Source organism: Triticum urartu, chromosome 3A, assembly GCF_056163025.1.
Source record: "Triticum urartu cultivar PI428250 chromosome 3A, HENAU_Tu73, whole genome shotgun sequence".
Classification (NCBI taxonomy): domain Eukaryota; kingdom Viridiplantae; phylum Streptophyta; class Magnoliopsida; order Poales; family Poaceae; genus Triticum; species Triticum urartu.
In genome coordinates this window covers 688,941,766-688,959,867 of record NC_141875.1, presented here as the reverse complement: position 1 = coordinate 688,959,867, position 18,102 = coordinate 688,941,766, and positions in this window count along the sequence as shown.

Genomic DNA, 18,102 nt, shown 5'->3' with positions numbered 1-18,102 from the left:
GCCAATATGAGCATCCAGGTTCCGCTATTGGTTATTGTCCGCGCGCCTCCTCCCCCCTGGTCCGAATTGGACTTGGAGAGGGGGGGGCGGCGCCCCCCTTTCCCTCTCCCTCCCCACTTCTTTCCCCCTCCTAGTAGGAGTCCTGCTCCTACTAGGAGGAGGACTCCTCCTGGCGCGCCTATAGGGGCCGGCCGGCCTCCTCCCCTTGCTCCTTTATATACGGGGGCAGGGGGCACCCCGAGACACAAGTTGATCTTCGTGATCGTTCCTTAGCCGTGTGCGGTGCCCCCCTCCACCATATTCCACCTCGGTCATATTGTAGCGGTGCTTAGGCGAAGCCCTGCGATGGTAGAACATCAAGATCGTCACCACGCCGTCGTGCTGACGGAACTCCTCCCCGACGCTTTGCTGGATCGGAGCCCGGGGATCGTCATCGAGCTGAACGTGTGCTCGAACTCGGAGGTGCCGTAGTTTCGGTACTTGATCGGTCGGGCCGTGGAGACGTACGACTACATCAACCAAACGCTTCCGTTGTCAATCTACAAGGGTACGTAGATCATACTCTCCCCTCTCGTTGCTATGCATCACCATGATCTTGCGTGTGCGTAGGAAATTTTTTGAAATTACTACGTTCCCTAACAGCCACTGCCACAAACCCTAGTCACTTTGGTCTCACTGATAGGGATCTCGGTCTCAGCGAGATGGGATTGCAAACTCTCTGTTTCCCTTCATAACGTTTCAGTCTAACCGAGATGAGCAATTGGTCCCACCGAGTCTGCAATGCAAACTCTCTGTTTCCTTTTCGTAACACTTCGGTCCTACCAAGACGAGCGAATCGGTCCCACCGAGTTTGCTTGACCAACTCTCTATTTGGCTATTACCAAAATCGGTCCCACCGAGTTTGTGTAATCGGTCTCACTGAGATAACGTTATGCCCTAACCCTAATAAAATTGGTAAGACCGAGTTAACATATCGGTCCCACCGAAATACCTAATGGTCACATTATGAACCAAATCGGTTCGACCATGTTTTCTAATTCGGTCCCACCGAGTTTGGTGATTTGTGTGTAACGGTTAGATTTTGTGTGGAGGCTATATATACCCCTCCACCCACTCTTCATTCGTGGAGAGAGCCATCAGAACATGCCTAAACTTCCAACATATATTTTCTGAGAGAGAACCACCTACACTTGTGTTGAGACCAAGATATTCCATTCCAACCACATAAATCTTGATCTCTAGCCTTCCCCAAGTTGCTTTCCGCTCAAATCATATTTGTACCAAATCCAATCCTATGAGAGAGAGCCGAGTGTTTGGGAGACTATCATTTGAAGCACAAGAGCAAGGAGTTCATCATCAACACACCATCTATTACCTTTTGGAGAGTAGTGTCTCCTAGATTGGCTAGGTGTCACTTGGGAGCCTCCGTCAAGATTGTGGACTTGAACCAAGGAGTTTGTACGGGCAAGGAGATCGCCTACTTCGTGAAGATCTACCCTGGTGAGGCAAGTCCTCCGTGGGCGATGGACATGGTGGGACAGACAAGGTTGCTTCTTCGTGGACCCTTCGTGGATGGAGCCCTCCGTGGACTCGCACAACCATTACCCTTCGTGGGTTGAAGTCTGCATCAACGTGGATGTACGATAGCACCACCTATTGGAACCACGGATAAAAAATCTCCGTGTCTACATTGTGTTTGCTCCCTTCAAACTCCTCCCTTTACCTTCATATGCAATTGTTTTACATTCCGCTGCTATACTCTTAGAATTGCATGTGTAGGTTGATTACTTGATTTGTGCTAAGTTGCTAAAATCTGCCAAGACTTAAAATTGGGAAAAGGTAGATTTTTATTTGGTCAAGTAGTCTAATCACCCCCCCCCTCTAGACATACTTTCGATCCTACACTACCCAAGATAGTGCTGTTAGCATCCCCCCGCCATGCCTGCTCTCTGGACATGTCTTTTGACGAGTATGGATCCAACCTCTCTGCCCAGAATCTGCCTGTGAATGCTAGGGTGATGGCGGCGGTGGGCACCCAGCCTTCCTCCCTGGTGCTTGGAGGGTGGGCGGACACGGGATGTGTGCTCAACACAGACTCTGACCTCACTCCAGCCTCGGGGCGGAGCGTGTCGAGCGGCTCCGGTAGGCAGCCCAAGAAGACGGCAGGGCGGAAGCCTGGCTCCAAGACGGTGGCACCGGCGGCTTCGGGCCCTGTGGAGGCGCTGCGGGGCAAGCTTGAGACGGCTCTCGTGGTGCCTGGGCGTTCCTCCAAGGCCAAGCGCTCAAGGGCGACCCCAGTGACGCAGCGTGCTCCTAGTGCGTGCGCCAAAGCAAAGCTGGGGGACATGACATCTCTGGAGAGTGCCAAGCTGCGCGCGGCCGACAAGAACATGGATGTGTCAGGTAACCCAACCCCCTCGTTTAAGATTCTGAATGTGTTTTCTGATGATCATCTTGCTGAGATTCTTCACGATAGTGGTGTTGCCGTTGAATTCTCGTCTGAGGATATTATTTTGTTAGTTCACACAAGGGAAGAGGCTCAGGCTGCTCTTGCTACAGCTGCCGCTCAATGCGCGGCTGAGCAGGCAGAGGCCGAGTAGGTCGCAGCACCAGTAGAGGCTCTAGGAACCAACTGTCCAACGAGGGGGACGAGGCTGGGGTAGCCTTGGACGTCCCTTCTTCCAGCCAGGTGCCGGCACGGAAGTGAGTGGCCAAAGCGATGAGCTCCCGTGGAGTTCGCCTTCGCAATCGTATTATTTAATGCGCTATATTTTTTTTGGAATATCCGCGGTGGGGGCGGCGGACGCAACTTAGAGAGTATATGGCCAAAGAGCATATCGATTTCGTAGCATTGCAGGAAACGATCAAAGCCTACTTCATGTATAGAGATCTCCAAGCATACGGCCCCCTGCAACGTTTCGATTGGTTCTGGGCCCCCTCCTCTGGTCACTCGGGTGGTCTCTTGATGGGCTGTAATCATGATATTTGTGATGTAATCCTGTGGGAGGCCGGTGTTTTCTGTATGGCTGCAACTATTCGGCACCGCGTTTTTGGTGTTGCTTGGGTGATTGTGATCATTTACGGGCCTGCTGACCAAGTGAGGTCGGTGGATTTCTTGGGGGAGATCATGACCCTGGTTGGGGCCAAAAGAGCGGCTAATCTGCCGCTAGTAGTGGGTGGGGACTTTAATTTGATCTGCTTAGGGGCAGAAAAAAACAACGGCAACATTGACTGGGCTAGGGTGTCCCTTTTCAACAATGCAATCGTGTCTACCGCACTACGTGAAATTGCGAGAACAGGTGTGCGATTCACGTGGACTAACAAACAGCGTGCGCCTGTTCGCTGTGTCCTCGACCGTGTTTTTTGTACTAGCGACTGGGAGGTGCTATTTCCCTTATGCACCCTAGTTGCTGAGACGTGCATTGGTTCAGATCACGTCCCTCTAATTCTTTCTTCTGGGGAGGACAGTGTGCGCTGCAGCGAAAGATTCTTCTTCGAGACTGCTTGGTTCGAGGCCGAGGGCTTTACCCAGGTGGTCTCTGGCCGCTGGGCCCTGATAGGGAATCAGCTTGGGCATCAACGAAGACCCGTAGATTTTTGGTCCTCCGCGGCTGCGACCTTGCGGGACTTCCTCCGAGGATGGGGGGCTAACCACGGTAGTGATTCTAAAAGGGAAAGGGAACGGCTAGTTAAAGAAATCGCGCTCCTTGATGCGCAGGCCGATGCCAGACCTTTTTCCGGAGAGGAATGAGAGCATAGATATTCTCTGGAAAATCAAGTCTTGGCAATCCACAGAGCTGAGGAGGAATATTGGCGTCGTAGGGGTGGTGTCAAGTGGGTCACGAAAGGCGATGCTAATACCGGCTATTTCCATGCTTACGCCAACGGCCGAAAGCGCAAGAGCTCCATTCTGAGACTACAGTCAGACAATGGGATACTAGTGACCCAAAGTAAGATTGTGAATCATATTTACCATTTCTTCATTGCGCTGTTGGGAACAGCCGAAGAGAAGCGACTCAGCCTCCGAGAGGATTTGTGGGATCCTACGGAAAAAGTATCTCAACAGGAAAATGATGCCCTCGCATTATCTTTCCTGCCGCAAGAAATTGACAAGGCTCTTGTTGATATGAAGAATGATATGGCACCAGGTCCGGAAGGATGGCCGGTCGAGTTCTTCAAGAAGTTCTGGCCTGTCCTTAGGGACTTATTTCATGCGATCATGAACGGCTTCGCCTTAGGCATGGTAGACTTAGCTCGCCTCAGTTACTGTGCGATTTGCCTGATCCCTAAGGTTGAAGGGGCGGATGCCATTAAGCTGTTCTGCCCTATAATGCTCATTAATATGCCCTTCAAGTTGTGCGTGAAAGCCTACGCTACTAGGTTGGCTTCGGTAGCACAACGTGTTATTCTTAAGAGCCAAACTGCTTATCTCAAGGGGAGAAATATTCTCGAAGGCCCAATAGCGCTCATGGAAATTATTCACGAGCTTAAACGCACTAGAGGGCAGGGTGTAATCCTTAAGCTAGACTTTGAAAAAGCCTACGACCGTGTAAACTGGGAGTTTGTGTGAGATGTCCTCCTCAAAAAGGGTTTTGAGGGTGGATTTCTGCACCGTATCATGCACTTGATATCTAGAGGGCACACCGCGGTTATAGTCAATGGCGAAATGGGGAAATTTTCCGCAATAAAAAAGGGTTACACCAGGGAGACCCCATTTCCCCACTTGGTTTTAACTTTGTGGCGGATGCCTTGTCGGCTATGATATCTAAGGCCAGTTCGGCTCATCACATCAGGGGGCTGGTTCCTCACCTCATCCCTGGCAGGGTGACCCACCTCCAATATGCCGATGACACTTTGATGTTGTTTGAATCAGACAACCACATCATTGCTTCTGTTAAGCTTTTGCTACTTGCCTTCGAGATTCTTTCAGGACTTCAAATTAACTTTCTGAAAAGCGAGGTCATCACCATGGGGATGGACGACCAAGAAAGCGCGCGAGTAGCCAACATGCTTAATTGTAAGCTAGGGAGCTTTCCAATTAAGTATCTAGGACTTCCGATTTTGCACCGGAAGTTAACCATCCTCGAGTGGGAGCCACTATATGGGAAAGTGGCAAATAGAGTTAGTCTGTGGCGTGGGAGATTTTGTCCTCTGCCGCTCGGCTAATTCTAACAAACTCGAGCCTCTCCTCCCTTCCTCTATTTACTATGGGGATATTCTTATTAGCAGACGGTGTCCACGCTAGGCTCAACACACCTCGATCTCGGTTCTTTTGGGAAGGAACCGACATCAAGCAGAAATACCACCTTGTCAAATGGGCTGTTGTGTGTAGGCCAAAGAAATTCGGTGGATTGGGTATCACAAACTCGAAACTTATGAATGTGGCGTTACTCACCAAATGGTAGTGGCGTCTGGCCCAAAATGAGTCGGAACTCTGGGCGCAGCTTCTAGAAGCGAAATACTTCCCTAACGGGAACCCCTTCATGGACTCCCGATCCACGTTTTGGAATGTGATCCAAGCGGTCTGACCCGCTTTTGCTGTCGGGGCTAAGTTCCGGATCAACAACGGCCCATCCACTCGGTTCTGGCTAGATTGTTGGCTGCGACCGCCCCCCTTTGGCAGAGCCATACCAATCTTTATCAGGTTGCCACAAAATGTCAACATTATGGTAGGGGAGGCTCTGAATTCCTCACCACCTGCGATTCATTTCTTGCGGGCCCTCACCAATATCGAACGATAGTCATGGGACGATTTAGTTCAAAAAATTGGTGACTATCGACTTGGCTTGGGAGCTGACTCGGTGGAATGGAGTCTGACCGCCTCCAAAAAGTTCTCGGTAAAATCTCTTTATAGCAAACTTACCGAGGGGAATGCGCTGGACATAGCAAGGGGCCTTTGGAAGGCAGGATTGCCACTGAAGATAAAAATCTTCATGTGGCAAATGTTTAGAAATAGGCTGCCAACCTCTGACAATGTAGCTAAATGCAACGGACCGGTTGATGGGTCTTGCATGGTGTGGGGTCTTGAAGAAGATGCAAACCATGTGATTTTTAGGTGTCACCTAGCCAAGTTCGCATGGAGTGTGGTTAGGGATGCATTCCACACGGACTGGAACCCCTCATCGGGAGCTGACCTGCTCACTTTGATCAAAACGCAAAAAGGGTCCAACGCTAGAATAGCTTGGCGATGCGTAGGGGCGCTACTGTGGGCTATGTGGACGACCCGTAATAAAATTACGATTGAAAAGAAATTTCCTAACCATCCCGATGATGTGATCTTCAAATGCCACCTATTTTTACAAACATGGATATCGTTGGAGAAGGAGCGCGATGCTGAGTGCATGATGGAGGCCATGCCACGTATCAAGACGACCCAGACAATGGCCAGACAAGAATCGACGCACGGATGAGATGCTTTTGGGAAAGCCTTTTGTTGGCGAGGCCTCGAGTGCCTGGTTTGGTACCATGTTTGTTATGTTTAAGCCTGCGTGCTTCTGAACTATGTGTGTGCGATGGTGTTCGTGCGGAACTGTTTATCCTCGTTTCGTACTTGTATGAATGCTGCCAAGTGGCTTTATTAATTTAAAGCCGGACGCTTCTAGCGTCTTCGTCCAAAAAAAAGCAGGCCAAACTGAACTTTTGTCAGAATAAATTGAGCCGTTTTCATTCTGAAACTGCTGGCAGTAGCTGCATGCAGCCTGAGCTTTTGTAGACCTCTGTTCCGTTAAGAGTCAGGGCTTACCTCTACTTCAAGAAACAAAAAGAAGAAATGAGGAGGAAGTTGTGGTCGACAGAGTATAAAAACTAAAACTTGTTTCCCTAAAATTTCTCCTAAAATCTGTTTTATGAAAAGTCATCTTCAATTCTCCTAATCCAAACCACCATTAAATGATTTTGTTAGGTAGCTTTTCAAAAAAAAAATACATTACAGACACAGACGCTCATACATACGCACATACAGTCACCTCTATGAATGCACACACGCACACCCTACCCATGTCAGCACCTCCAAGATACTGAGACGGCACATCATCAGCTTTTCAGAATTTTAAGGCATAGTAAATTGATGGTTACATAAAACCTGGACAAATATTCAAGTAGAAAACCCTGGATAAATACCATTTTGAGACAAAAAAACTTGCGCTATGCCATATATCGGGAAAATCACTACTATTAAAACACATGCTCTATGAGGGGACACCCATTCGAGACCCTAGCTATTGAAGCCTTGTTCAAACGTGGGTTCTAGACGGTACCACAAGGTATGTTTTAGTAGACAAAGCCCCCTTCAAACGCCTTGATGTTGGTGAACTTTAGGCCATGGTGCCATTGGCTAGGCTGCGCATCGTCCACTACACCGTGCGACTAGAGTTGGTGGCAGAAAGGTTCCTATCAGATCGCTAGTGGCAACACTAGTTTAGCCTCTCTCGGGAGAAAGAACACGAGGGAAAAAACCAAAGCGCAGGTGCCCAAAGAACTGGCCAGGTGACCACAAAAAAATGACCGCTAAACAAAAAGGAAGCTTCAACATCTCGCGCTTATCAAGATCAACTCGATCTCTTTCGTCCTAGATGACCTGGAGCAGCAGTTCTGCAAATGCTTCTGATGTCTCCTATTTCCATGAATTCTTGCATCTTTCTCGTTCTCTCTCTCCCTCTCCCCCTCTCTCTCTCTGTGTGTGTTCCAGCTCCTTTTTGTGTCCTAAAATAGGGCAGCTATTGGAGATGCTCAAGTGGAGTGGAACAGTGGAGCTATTCCACCGTAAGAGAACCTTATTCACTTGAGTAAAGGATGGTGTGTGTGTGTGTGTGTGTGTGTGTGTGTGTGTGTGTGTGTAAGAAAAAGGACTGTGCATAATTAGAGGTTGGTGGTGTAAAGAGCATCTCCAACAGCTGCCCTATTTTAGGACACAAAAAGGAGCTGGAGTAAAAAAAAATTGGGCACAAAAACTGTCTTTTGGGGCACATGAAAATTCACCGTCTCCAATAGCAGCCCTAAATTAGGGCACCCAGATTAGCATAGGATACAACCTGACACCAAATTAGGTGTGTAGTGCATTGTAGGTTCCTAAACTATTTCAGGGGTGTCATGTAGGTCTCAAACGATGAAAATCAGTATCCAGATCCTTAAAGTGCATTAAGTATGTCATTCAAGTCCAAAATCTTTCCAACTCCGCCTAACTGCCAAGCTGGCGCCGTTGACCCGTGACACGTCAGACAGGGGGGCCCGCAAGGTAACGGCCAATGACGGAAATATGCAAATAAATTCCAGGGAATGATAAATGCAGTTCACTCCAAATAAATTCAAATTCATGGTTTCAAACCATGTTCACGAATAAGGAAAAAATGTTCATGAATGATAAATTTGAAAATGTGTTTGCAAACCACAAATTAATGAAAATTTCAAAGTCACATTTAAAAAAAATGAACATTTAATAAATTTGTGCCAACTTTTTTTCAAATTCATCGTTCTTGAACATGTTTGCCACAAACTAATCCCAATCTCTCCTATTCCCATGGACTCACATATGTTCATGTTTTTTCTAGCCCTCTCTTTGATCTACATAAAAAGTACTTGACGGGTTAAACAGAAAAAAGATAAATCACTAGAAATTACCATAAAAATTAGAAACATCTAACCATTAATTTAATAGACTAAATTTTGTTGTCCATCAGAAGATAAGGTTGATGTTTAGAAAATTACCCACCAATGCCATTATAATTGTAGTGGGAAAAAACGTTTGGCTCCCTTCATCAGCCTAACAAAGGGAGGAACCTATGCTATAGATTAGTGTTTTAATATACTTAAAAGCAAGAGAAGAAAAAAAAAAGGAACATGCCATACATTTGTTTTTCTTTACGTGAGTCCATCCATCATTGAAAGAAGACAAAAAAAACAGGGCTAGAGGCTCCTGCCCTCACGCACGCCGATTGGTTTTTCCTTACGTTTGTCCATCCATCGTTGAAAGAAGACAAAAAGAATAGGGCTACAGGCTTCTGCCCTCACGCACGCCGCCGCCAAAATCCCATGGCTACGACGATCAGCTCTCCTACCCTCACGCACGTAGCCGTTGTCGCTCTCACGTTCAGCCGATCACTGCATGATTTCTTCCATCACTGCATGATTTCTTCCTCCTGCATAAGGATAACTTCAGGGATCCCCTGCCACGGATGCAAGATTGGAACCGTGCCGCTTCAAAAGCAAAAGCAGACAGCCGACAACGCATACCAGGTCCTGTTTTGTTAAGATCTTCTGTAGGAGAGGAAGATGCCCGTAGTGACCAAGTAAAGCAGAAGCAACAAGACGACGAGAAACCTGGTATGCACATGGATGGCGGCGACGCTGGGACGTACGTGTTTGGTGTCCATACTTGATGAGTAACACTATCTATTGGTAATTGATGAGCTCCTGGCGCTATCTCTTACTATCTGAAAGATCGATGCGCATGTGTGAAGAATATTAAGCTGGCCGCGCTCCAGCATGGATGCCATGGAATTCACACAGAGCTCGCTCGCTTTCCTTTAGGTATAGGATAGGGTGATTGGGGAAAGGTAGGGCAAAATCGAGCGGGTGTTTAAGGGGCCATGCAGCCATCGAGCCGAGCGGGGTAGTACCTTGCGAGCAGGAGAGAAGGCCGTGGAATTCTTCGCAAGGACACGGTTGTTGGAGCAGACAGCAGACAATGCATAATAGGTCCTGTTTTGTTAAGATCTTGGTCCTGTTTTGTTAAGATCTTCTCTGGGAGAGGAAGATGCCTATAGTGACCAAGTAAGGCAGAAGCAAAGACGACGAGAAACCTGGCATGCACGTGGACGGCCGCAGCATTGAGACGTATGTGTTCACCGGTGAACGTACTTGATGAGTAACATTGTCTATTGTTCAGATCGTTCTGCAGGCACAGGCCTTTCATGTACGCCTGTAGCCCTGTACTCGATTCATGATGCAAAATTGTTTAGGTCTGTCCAGCTGGGCAGTGAGATTTGCGTTAAGAGTCCAGGTCCAGTTATCATACTGCAGTGCATCTTAATATACTTTTTTTGCTGATAAATGCTGATGAAAATCAATCTTTTAGGAATTGGTGCCGGCATCATCGCATCTATAACTTCCGCACCAGTACCATGTCATGACTTTCCACGACACCTACTTGGCTGCGGGGGTCGTACAGTCTACAGGCTATTGAAAATAAATCTGCTACAATCTCCACGTTTCTTGTAATATGTTTAGCCCTTCTTCAATTTCCAATCTAGAGGATGGTCCTTTCTTCCAGATATCATCCTGTGATTCAATATACAGAAGCTATAATTCCCAGAAGCAATGAGCCTGATTGTAGTAGGCATTCCCGATGTTGTTCAAACATTACCAATCCATCCATGCTTATGCCGGCCTGCAGACTAAGATAGATGCGCGCGCATGGCATTGCTGCGAACAGACTTCACCATGGCGAACTACGTCGCTGCCGGGCTCCTGGTGACCTCTCGCCTTATACTAGATGCACTCCGATGCTAAGTTTGTCCTATAATTTCTGACATTGAGCGATGCGACGAGGCACCTGCAGCTTATGTGCTTCCGCATGCTCATGTACCAAACTGTATTGTAATCGCCAAATTAAATATTAGGTAAGTGAAAACACGTTTTTTCTGATGAAAGTGAACACACCTAGAACCCTTGATGCTTTATGGTTTCGATGGTTATGATAGTTGTTAACACCAGCGCATATGAATGCTTTGAATTATATTTTTTTCGCTTCTACACTGTATTGTTTCTATTATCTGCATCTGTACTTTTTGAAGTACAACACTGTAACGTTTACAACTTTGGGCAGTAAAATTCGATTTTTTTTATTAGAAAGGTGCAACTATGATAAATAGATTTGTGATAAAATTATTCTTCGTATAGTAGACCAACATTAGAAAGTTATGAGTGTTGTAAAGATGTACAAGCTGAACCATTGTTTTGGTCTCTTCAGGTTTTGAGTTGAAGGACAGGGTCTACAAGTTCATGACTACCATGTTATATTCAGGAGCATCATGAGTAATGAATCAAGAAGCAATATGGCTATTGATCATAAATATGCTTTCTGACCCACAAGAGATTCTAAAGTCTGTACACTGCATGGGTAAATGATTTAATCTATGATTTGTCCGTTATGAACTTGCTTTGTAAGTTTTGTAGCATCTTAGGAGATACCTACAGAGTAAGCCACAGTATTAACTCACAAAACATCTCTTCAGTTAATGAGAAAAAACACAATTTATTTGGAACGCCTTAGAATTAAGAGTTTCTCTTTTTCGCAAAACATACGCATCATCATTGTTACAAGGCCATGGATGCCTCTTCAAGCACATGCCACACACACGCACGTATTACTGTCATATATTGTAGCTTATAATTTTTTTACTGTTTGGCAAATTTTGATACAACATAACAAAGGTACAAAATTGTATGTTCCCTATAGACAAGTTTGTGCAGGTTTGCAGATATAGCTAAATTTAAAACCAAAAAATAAATTTACCGAATCATCTACATGTATATTTGTGTTTAAGAAAAAACTTGAGTTCACATCTACTTACATGTGTAATTTCATAGCTTCAATTCAAAATTTCCAACCAATCTGCTCTTAAACATTTACCTATTTGCTATAAGAGACCAGAGAGTCTCATTAATGATTTTTTTGTAAAAGCTTATATGAAAAATTAATTGATGTACACGAACATATGGGCACCAATATTGAACAAGAAATTGATCGACATGCACCTTTGAGCGACACTTATGCATTTCATAGATTTCATAGATTTGAAATATAAAACTGGGAAAATCATAAATGATAAAAAAAACTTGAAAATTCAAAAAAAATCATGGGTTCAAAAAATTTCATAGATTTGCAATAAGGTTCAAGAATATGATTTATAAAATTTTAAATAAAATCAAGATTTTTTTTAAAAGTTCATAAATTGTTGGAAAAAAGATCATCGATTTTGAAAAATGGTAATTGATTTTGATAAAAAGTTCATCAAATTAAAAAAACATACATTTTGGAAAAAAAAATCGATTTTTTCTTTTTGATTTTTTTTTAAAACTTCATCAATTTTGGAAAAAAATCATCATTTCAAAAAAGTTCACCCATATTCAAAAAAAATAAAAAGGAAAAATAAAAAATATATAAAACTTATAGAACCATGTGGAAAACGCAGAAGAAAATCAAACAAAAACAAATCTCATCGGAGAGGTAAACTAGCGTTATATTTGAAATGGCAAAAAGAAGTAGACTAGCCACAACATAGGGTTTTCGTTAGTAGTGTCAGCCTCATCGTACAAAGAAAGATACATCCACCACTACTCCCGATATCTCCTATTCCCATGGTTCTCATATTTTCCATGTTTTTCCAACTTTCTCTTTGGTCTATTTATATGACTACCACATATTTGATGGAAAATAAGTTAACACTAACAACATGCCAGAAAAGAGTGAGATGGTCGAGCTATTCGGTTTATGATGAAGCGGTATATATAAGATGAGAACAATAAAGTTTTGTGTACTATAGATAAGAAGCATTGTATACACAAGTGGAGGTTGGTGGTGTAGTACTATTTTCCTTATAGCGGACAGATTCATGACGCGAGGTGGGCGGCTCCCCAAGGGTCTTGGCTGTGCTTTTGAGTGGGAAAGTATCCCGCTAATCTAGTGCCACTCTCCTTGTGTTGCTTGGCGGCAAGTACGACGCCTCGGGAGATAGTCGGCTAGGTGGTCCTTTAAGCGTGTGCTTCATTGACACATGCTTACGAGGACGTACGGGAGAGGGGTGTAACTCTTTCTGGCGGAGGCCACGGGGATTCAATGACGAATCTCTACCCCTATAGTGTACCAGTTTCAAATTTGGATTTACCACCTCGGCTCCATTCTTTCCCGCCATAGGGATATGAGATCAATCCCGACCGTCGATTTCATCCTTCGTATTAACATCCACCCTCCATCACATGCTAATATACCAAATCCGACAGTCCATCTTTGCTGGATTCGCCCACCTCTTCCCACCTGTGGAGTTTTCTAGGACGTTCGCGATGGCTCCTCACATGACTCTCACTGTTTGTAAAAAATCAATACAACCCCGCGTGCCAAACCCATCATGGGAACCAACACGAACGAGCGCGCCAAACAGCAGCTTCTGCTTCTCCATCCCCTCCACACCCTGCCGTCACCTCCACCTGCTGTCTACTGTGATTCTGTTTTCATCTTCTTGTTCTTGGTAGTACTTTTGAGTGCTTGCAACCCGTGGCCGTGGGATCTAGGCTGGGAGGAGCGGAAGTGCGTAACCTGCAGGTGAGTCCGCTGTATAGCTATCCCTCTTTTCCCCTTGGTTCCGATTTTCTTGATCTTTTTCTCATACGAGATTACCGTGGAAGTTGATGTTTCTTGCAGAGAACTATCTATTCTCTCCGTGTTACAAATCAACACGAAATGATGGCATTTTCTGTCCCTTGTGGAGGTTATGCATTTTTGTGCACACAAGGTGTTTGTGTATTGCCCAAACTGTTATGAAGAGATAGAGACGAGCAGAAGGCAAATGATTAATGTGCGGTTATGAAGCTGCATACCAGAATCGGATGTATAAGTGGAATGGTCATAGTCATACTTTTGTATTCTTGTTAGCTGGTTCTTGGTTCCTTATATAATGTTTTGATTTTTTTTTGAGTTGATATGTTACGTGGAATAAGAATGCCCATAAGTGTTATCTTTTTCTTTTGTGCGGTATATTCTCTTTATTTATTGATGATATTAGAGACTAAAAAACTGCCGCTCCATAATTTCATCAGAGCTGAACTGAACTACAGTTCAGTCAGTACATGTCTCATAACTCTGTATGTCTACACGAGAGTATATATTGTCAATCAAAGCATTAAATTTACGAAATTCATGCTCTTAGTTTTAATTTATCTAATAACCTAAGGTGTTGTTCAAGCCTGTCCTGCAGATTTGAGTTGGCAACTTCTAACGATCAACCTCCGGCCCGCATGACTCTATGTCGGCATTCTGTTGCAAACCACCTCATTTGCTTCTCCTTCATCCGTAAAGCTATTGCCTCACCAACTAGCTAATTAGATGTGAGCACCTCCTTGGGCGGATTTTGCCAGCTCCAACTGAAAACGGCCGGAACCAAGACACTAGACATACCTGCAATCACCTGTTTTGCGGCAGCTACCGCTGTTGCGACTGTCTCAGCTGATTTCTTCTCAACAACAATCTCAACCTTCTTGTCGATGTTTTCTTCAGTTAACCTCCGTCTTTCCTTTCTCTCCTCCGTGGTTTCACGGTAGTACTTCTTCCACATGGCGCCGTCTCCGACACCGTGCACGTGTCCATATGACGGCCGAGTGCCACCGGGAGTCCTTTTAATATGTTCAACGCCCGGTTCAATGGGGTGTCCCACTTGGGCCTTGCCAACGCCTCGGATGGCGAGTCACTTTCGGCCGCAATCCTGTGCTGCTCTCTCTGCAAAAGGAACAAGGATCATTCACAAATATGAGTAAACGTGCAGTCGAATTGATCAGAAACTAAAATTACCAGCAGTCTCATGAACTCCGTCGTGACCGGGTCCATCTCGGAAACCTTCTTTACTGAGTCCCAATGGTGTCGTGCCCTGAGGAGGTCAAACTCCTGTGGGACGGTGAAGTCCGCCAAGGGGTCTGGGATGCCCAGACTTTCGGGTTCCGTGTCCTCCTTGGCCCATATGGACCTCTTCCCGCCGTAACCACGACTTCCGAGGTGGTGGCACCCCATGTTCCTCTGTTGAAGCCCTTTATGTACTTTGACTTTTTTTGGCAGCTTCGGCCTCGCAAGCCGCCTTGAATATTTCAAACTGCTCTTCCGTGATTGTCGGATTATCCTTTACAATCTGGGAGTACGGTTCCTTTTTGTTGACGATCCGATGTTTCACCCTTGCTTTCCAGGCGGCAAACGCGTTGCTAAACTTGGTCATGGAGTGTTTGTTTTTCTTCTTCATTGTTGGGTCCTTATCTGGATTTTTATATTCCTTTTCATCGCGGCCCGGGAACAAAAATATCTGGTGCAGCTTCTTTAGGAGGGAAGGCCTCATATTATCTATCTTCTTTAGTTTCTCATCGTTGATGGTGGCGGTTGTCCGTACGATGCAGCCTATTTGATTGTCGTGGCACGCGTGCGCTTCCGCAGGCGCTGTTGGCTCAAAAATGTCGTCGTCCACCTCCGTGACCACCAGTCTAGTAGTCATGAGCTGGTTTGGGCGCTGTTGCCTCTTTGCTTTCGGTTCTATACCGGCTCGCTAGTCTTGGCGCTGGTCTCAGTCTCAGCGCCGGTCTGGATGTCGGTCTCAGTCTCCGATGCGACAGGTGGGCCCAGCAACAACATCCATTGATCGTCGGCAAGGCTCAAAAATTCATTTCCGCCAGGTAGACGTTATCGCAATCACCAGAACCATGTCCTTCATCTTTTTAGCCATGTTTCCTACGATTAAATCTAGTCAATTAATTCTAGACCTAATAAAATGAATAATGACATAAAAAAGACCTATGTTTTTCTGGAACGTTGACTCCTTCCCGGTGCGGCAAATCCCGGTGACTCGATATGTCATAGTTTGTAGCACAAGTCATGCCGAAATTCACAGAAAATTTCGGGATGACCTTTGCTAAAAAGTGGACAAATCGTGCACCTGAAATTTGCCGGAACGGGAATGAATCAACATTCCAGAAAAACATAGGCCACTCGGCTTCATTCCCTGGAAACAACAAAAGGCCACTTGGGCACAATCGAACCACTTCAATGAAAAGATATAACATGACTACTTCAATGAAAAGATATAATCAACAATAGAAGTCTAGGAAGGGATCATCTTTAAAATAAAACTTGCCAAAATTATTTTCCTAGAAAAATAGTAGTCTTTTCAAAAATCAAAAACCTTCGCAAAATGACCACACTAAACACTTCTCTGCCTAGGATAGAACCAAAATTCTATTCTAGCTATTCCTCTCTCTCTCACACACACACACACATTATTTTTTCTAACCCTTCTTGAAGGAAATATGCCCTAGAGGCAATAATAAAGTTATTATTTATTTCCTTATAATCATGATAAATGTTTATTATTCATGCTAGAATTGTATTAACCGGAAACGTAATACATGTGTGAATACATAGACAAACAAAGTGTCACTAGTATGCCTCTACTTGACTAGCTCGTTAATCAAAGATGGTTATGTTTCCTAACCATGAACAATGAGTTGTTATTTGATTAACGAGGTCACATCATTAGTTGAATGATCTGATTGACATGCATGACCCATTCCATTAGCTTAGCACCCGATCGTTTAGTATGTTGCTATTGCTTTCTTCATGACTTATACATGTTCCTATAACTATGAGATTATGCAACTCCCGTTTATCGGAGGAACACTTTGGGTGATACCAAATGTCACAACGTAACTGGGAGATTATAAAGGAGCATTACAGGTGTCTCCAAAGGTAGATGTTGGGTTGGCGTATTTCGAGATTAGGATTTGTCACTCCGTTTGTACGAGAGGTATCTCTGGGCCCTCTCGGTAATGCACATCACATAAGCCTTGCAAGCATTGCAACTAATGAGTTAGTTGCGAGATGATGTATTACAGAACGAGTAAAGAGACTTGACGGTAACGAGATTGAACTAGGTATTGGATACCGACAATCGAATCTCGGGCAAGTAACATACCGATGACAAAGGGAACAACGTATGTTGTTATGCGGTCTGACCGATAAAGATCTTCGTAGAATATGTAGGAGCCAATATGGGCATCTAGGTCCCGCTATTGGTTATTGACCGGAGACGTGTCTTGGTCATGTCTACATTGTTCTCGAACCCGTAGGGTCCGCACGCTTAAGGTTACGATGACAGTTATATTATGAGTTTATGCATTTTGATGTACCAAAGGTTGTTCGGAGTCCCGAATGTGATCACGGACATGACAAGGAGTCTCAAAATGGTCGAGACGTAAAGATTGATATATTGGAAGCCTGTGTTTGGATATCGGAAGTGTTCCGGGTGAAATCAGGATTTAACCGGAGTACCGGGAGGTTACCGGAACCCCCCGGGAACCATATGGGCCTAGATGGGCTTTAGTGGAAAGGAGAAAGGGGCAGACCAATGTGGCCGCGCGCCTCCCCCCTCCCCCTAGTCCTATTAGGACTAGGAGAGGTGGCCGGCCCCCCTTCTCTCTCTTTCCCCCTCGGGGAATCCTAGTCCAACTAGGATTGGGGGGAGTCCTACTCCCGGAAGGAGTAGGACTCCTCCTTCGCCCTCCTCCTGGCCGGCACCCCCCTCGCCCTTGGCTCCTTTATATGCTGAGGCAGAGGCACCCCAGAAAGACACAAGTTGATCCACGTGATTTATTCCTTAGCCGTGTGCGGTGCCCCCAGCCACCATAGTCCTCGATAATACTATAGCGGAGTTTAGGCGAAGCCCTGCTGCTGTAGTACATCAAGATCGTCACCACGCCGTCGTGCTGACGGAACTCTTCCCCGAGACTTTGCTGGATCGGAGTCCGGGGATCGTCATCGAGCTGAACGTGTGCTCGAACTCGGAGGTGCTGTAATTTCGGTGCTTGATCGGTTGGATCGCGAAGACGTACGACTACTTCCTCTATGTTGTGTCAACGCTTCCGCAGTCGGTCTGCGTGGGTACGTAGACAGCACTCTCCCCTCTCGTTGCTATGCATCACATGATCTTGCGTGTGCGTAGGAAATTTTTTGAAATTACTACGAAACCCAACAGTGGTATCAGAGCCTAGGTTATTTATGTTGATGTTATATGCACGAGTAGAACACAAGTGAGTTGTGGGCGATATAAGTCATACTGCCTACCAGCATGTCATACTTTGGTTCGGCGTTATTGCTCCAACAATGCCGCCGAACCAAAGTATGACATGCTGGTAGGCAGTATGACTTATATCGCCCACAACTCACTTGTGTTCTACTCGTGCATATAACATCAACATAAATAACCTAGGCTCTGATACCACTGTTGGGTTTCGTAGTAATTTCAAAAAATTTCCTACGCATCACGCAAGATCATGTGATGCATAGCAACGAGAGGGGAG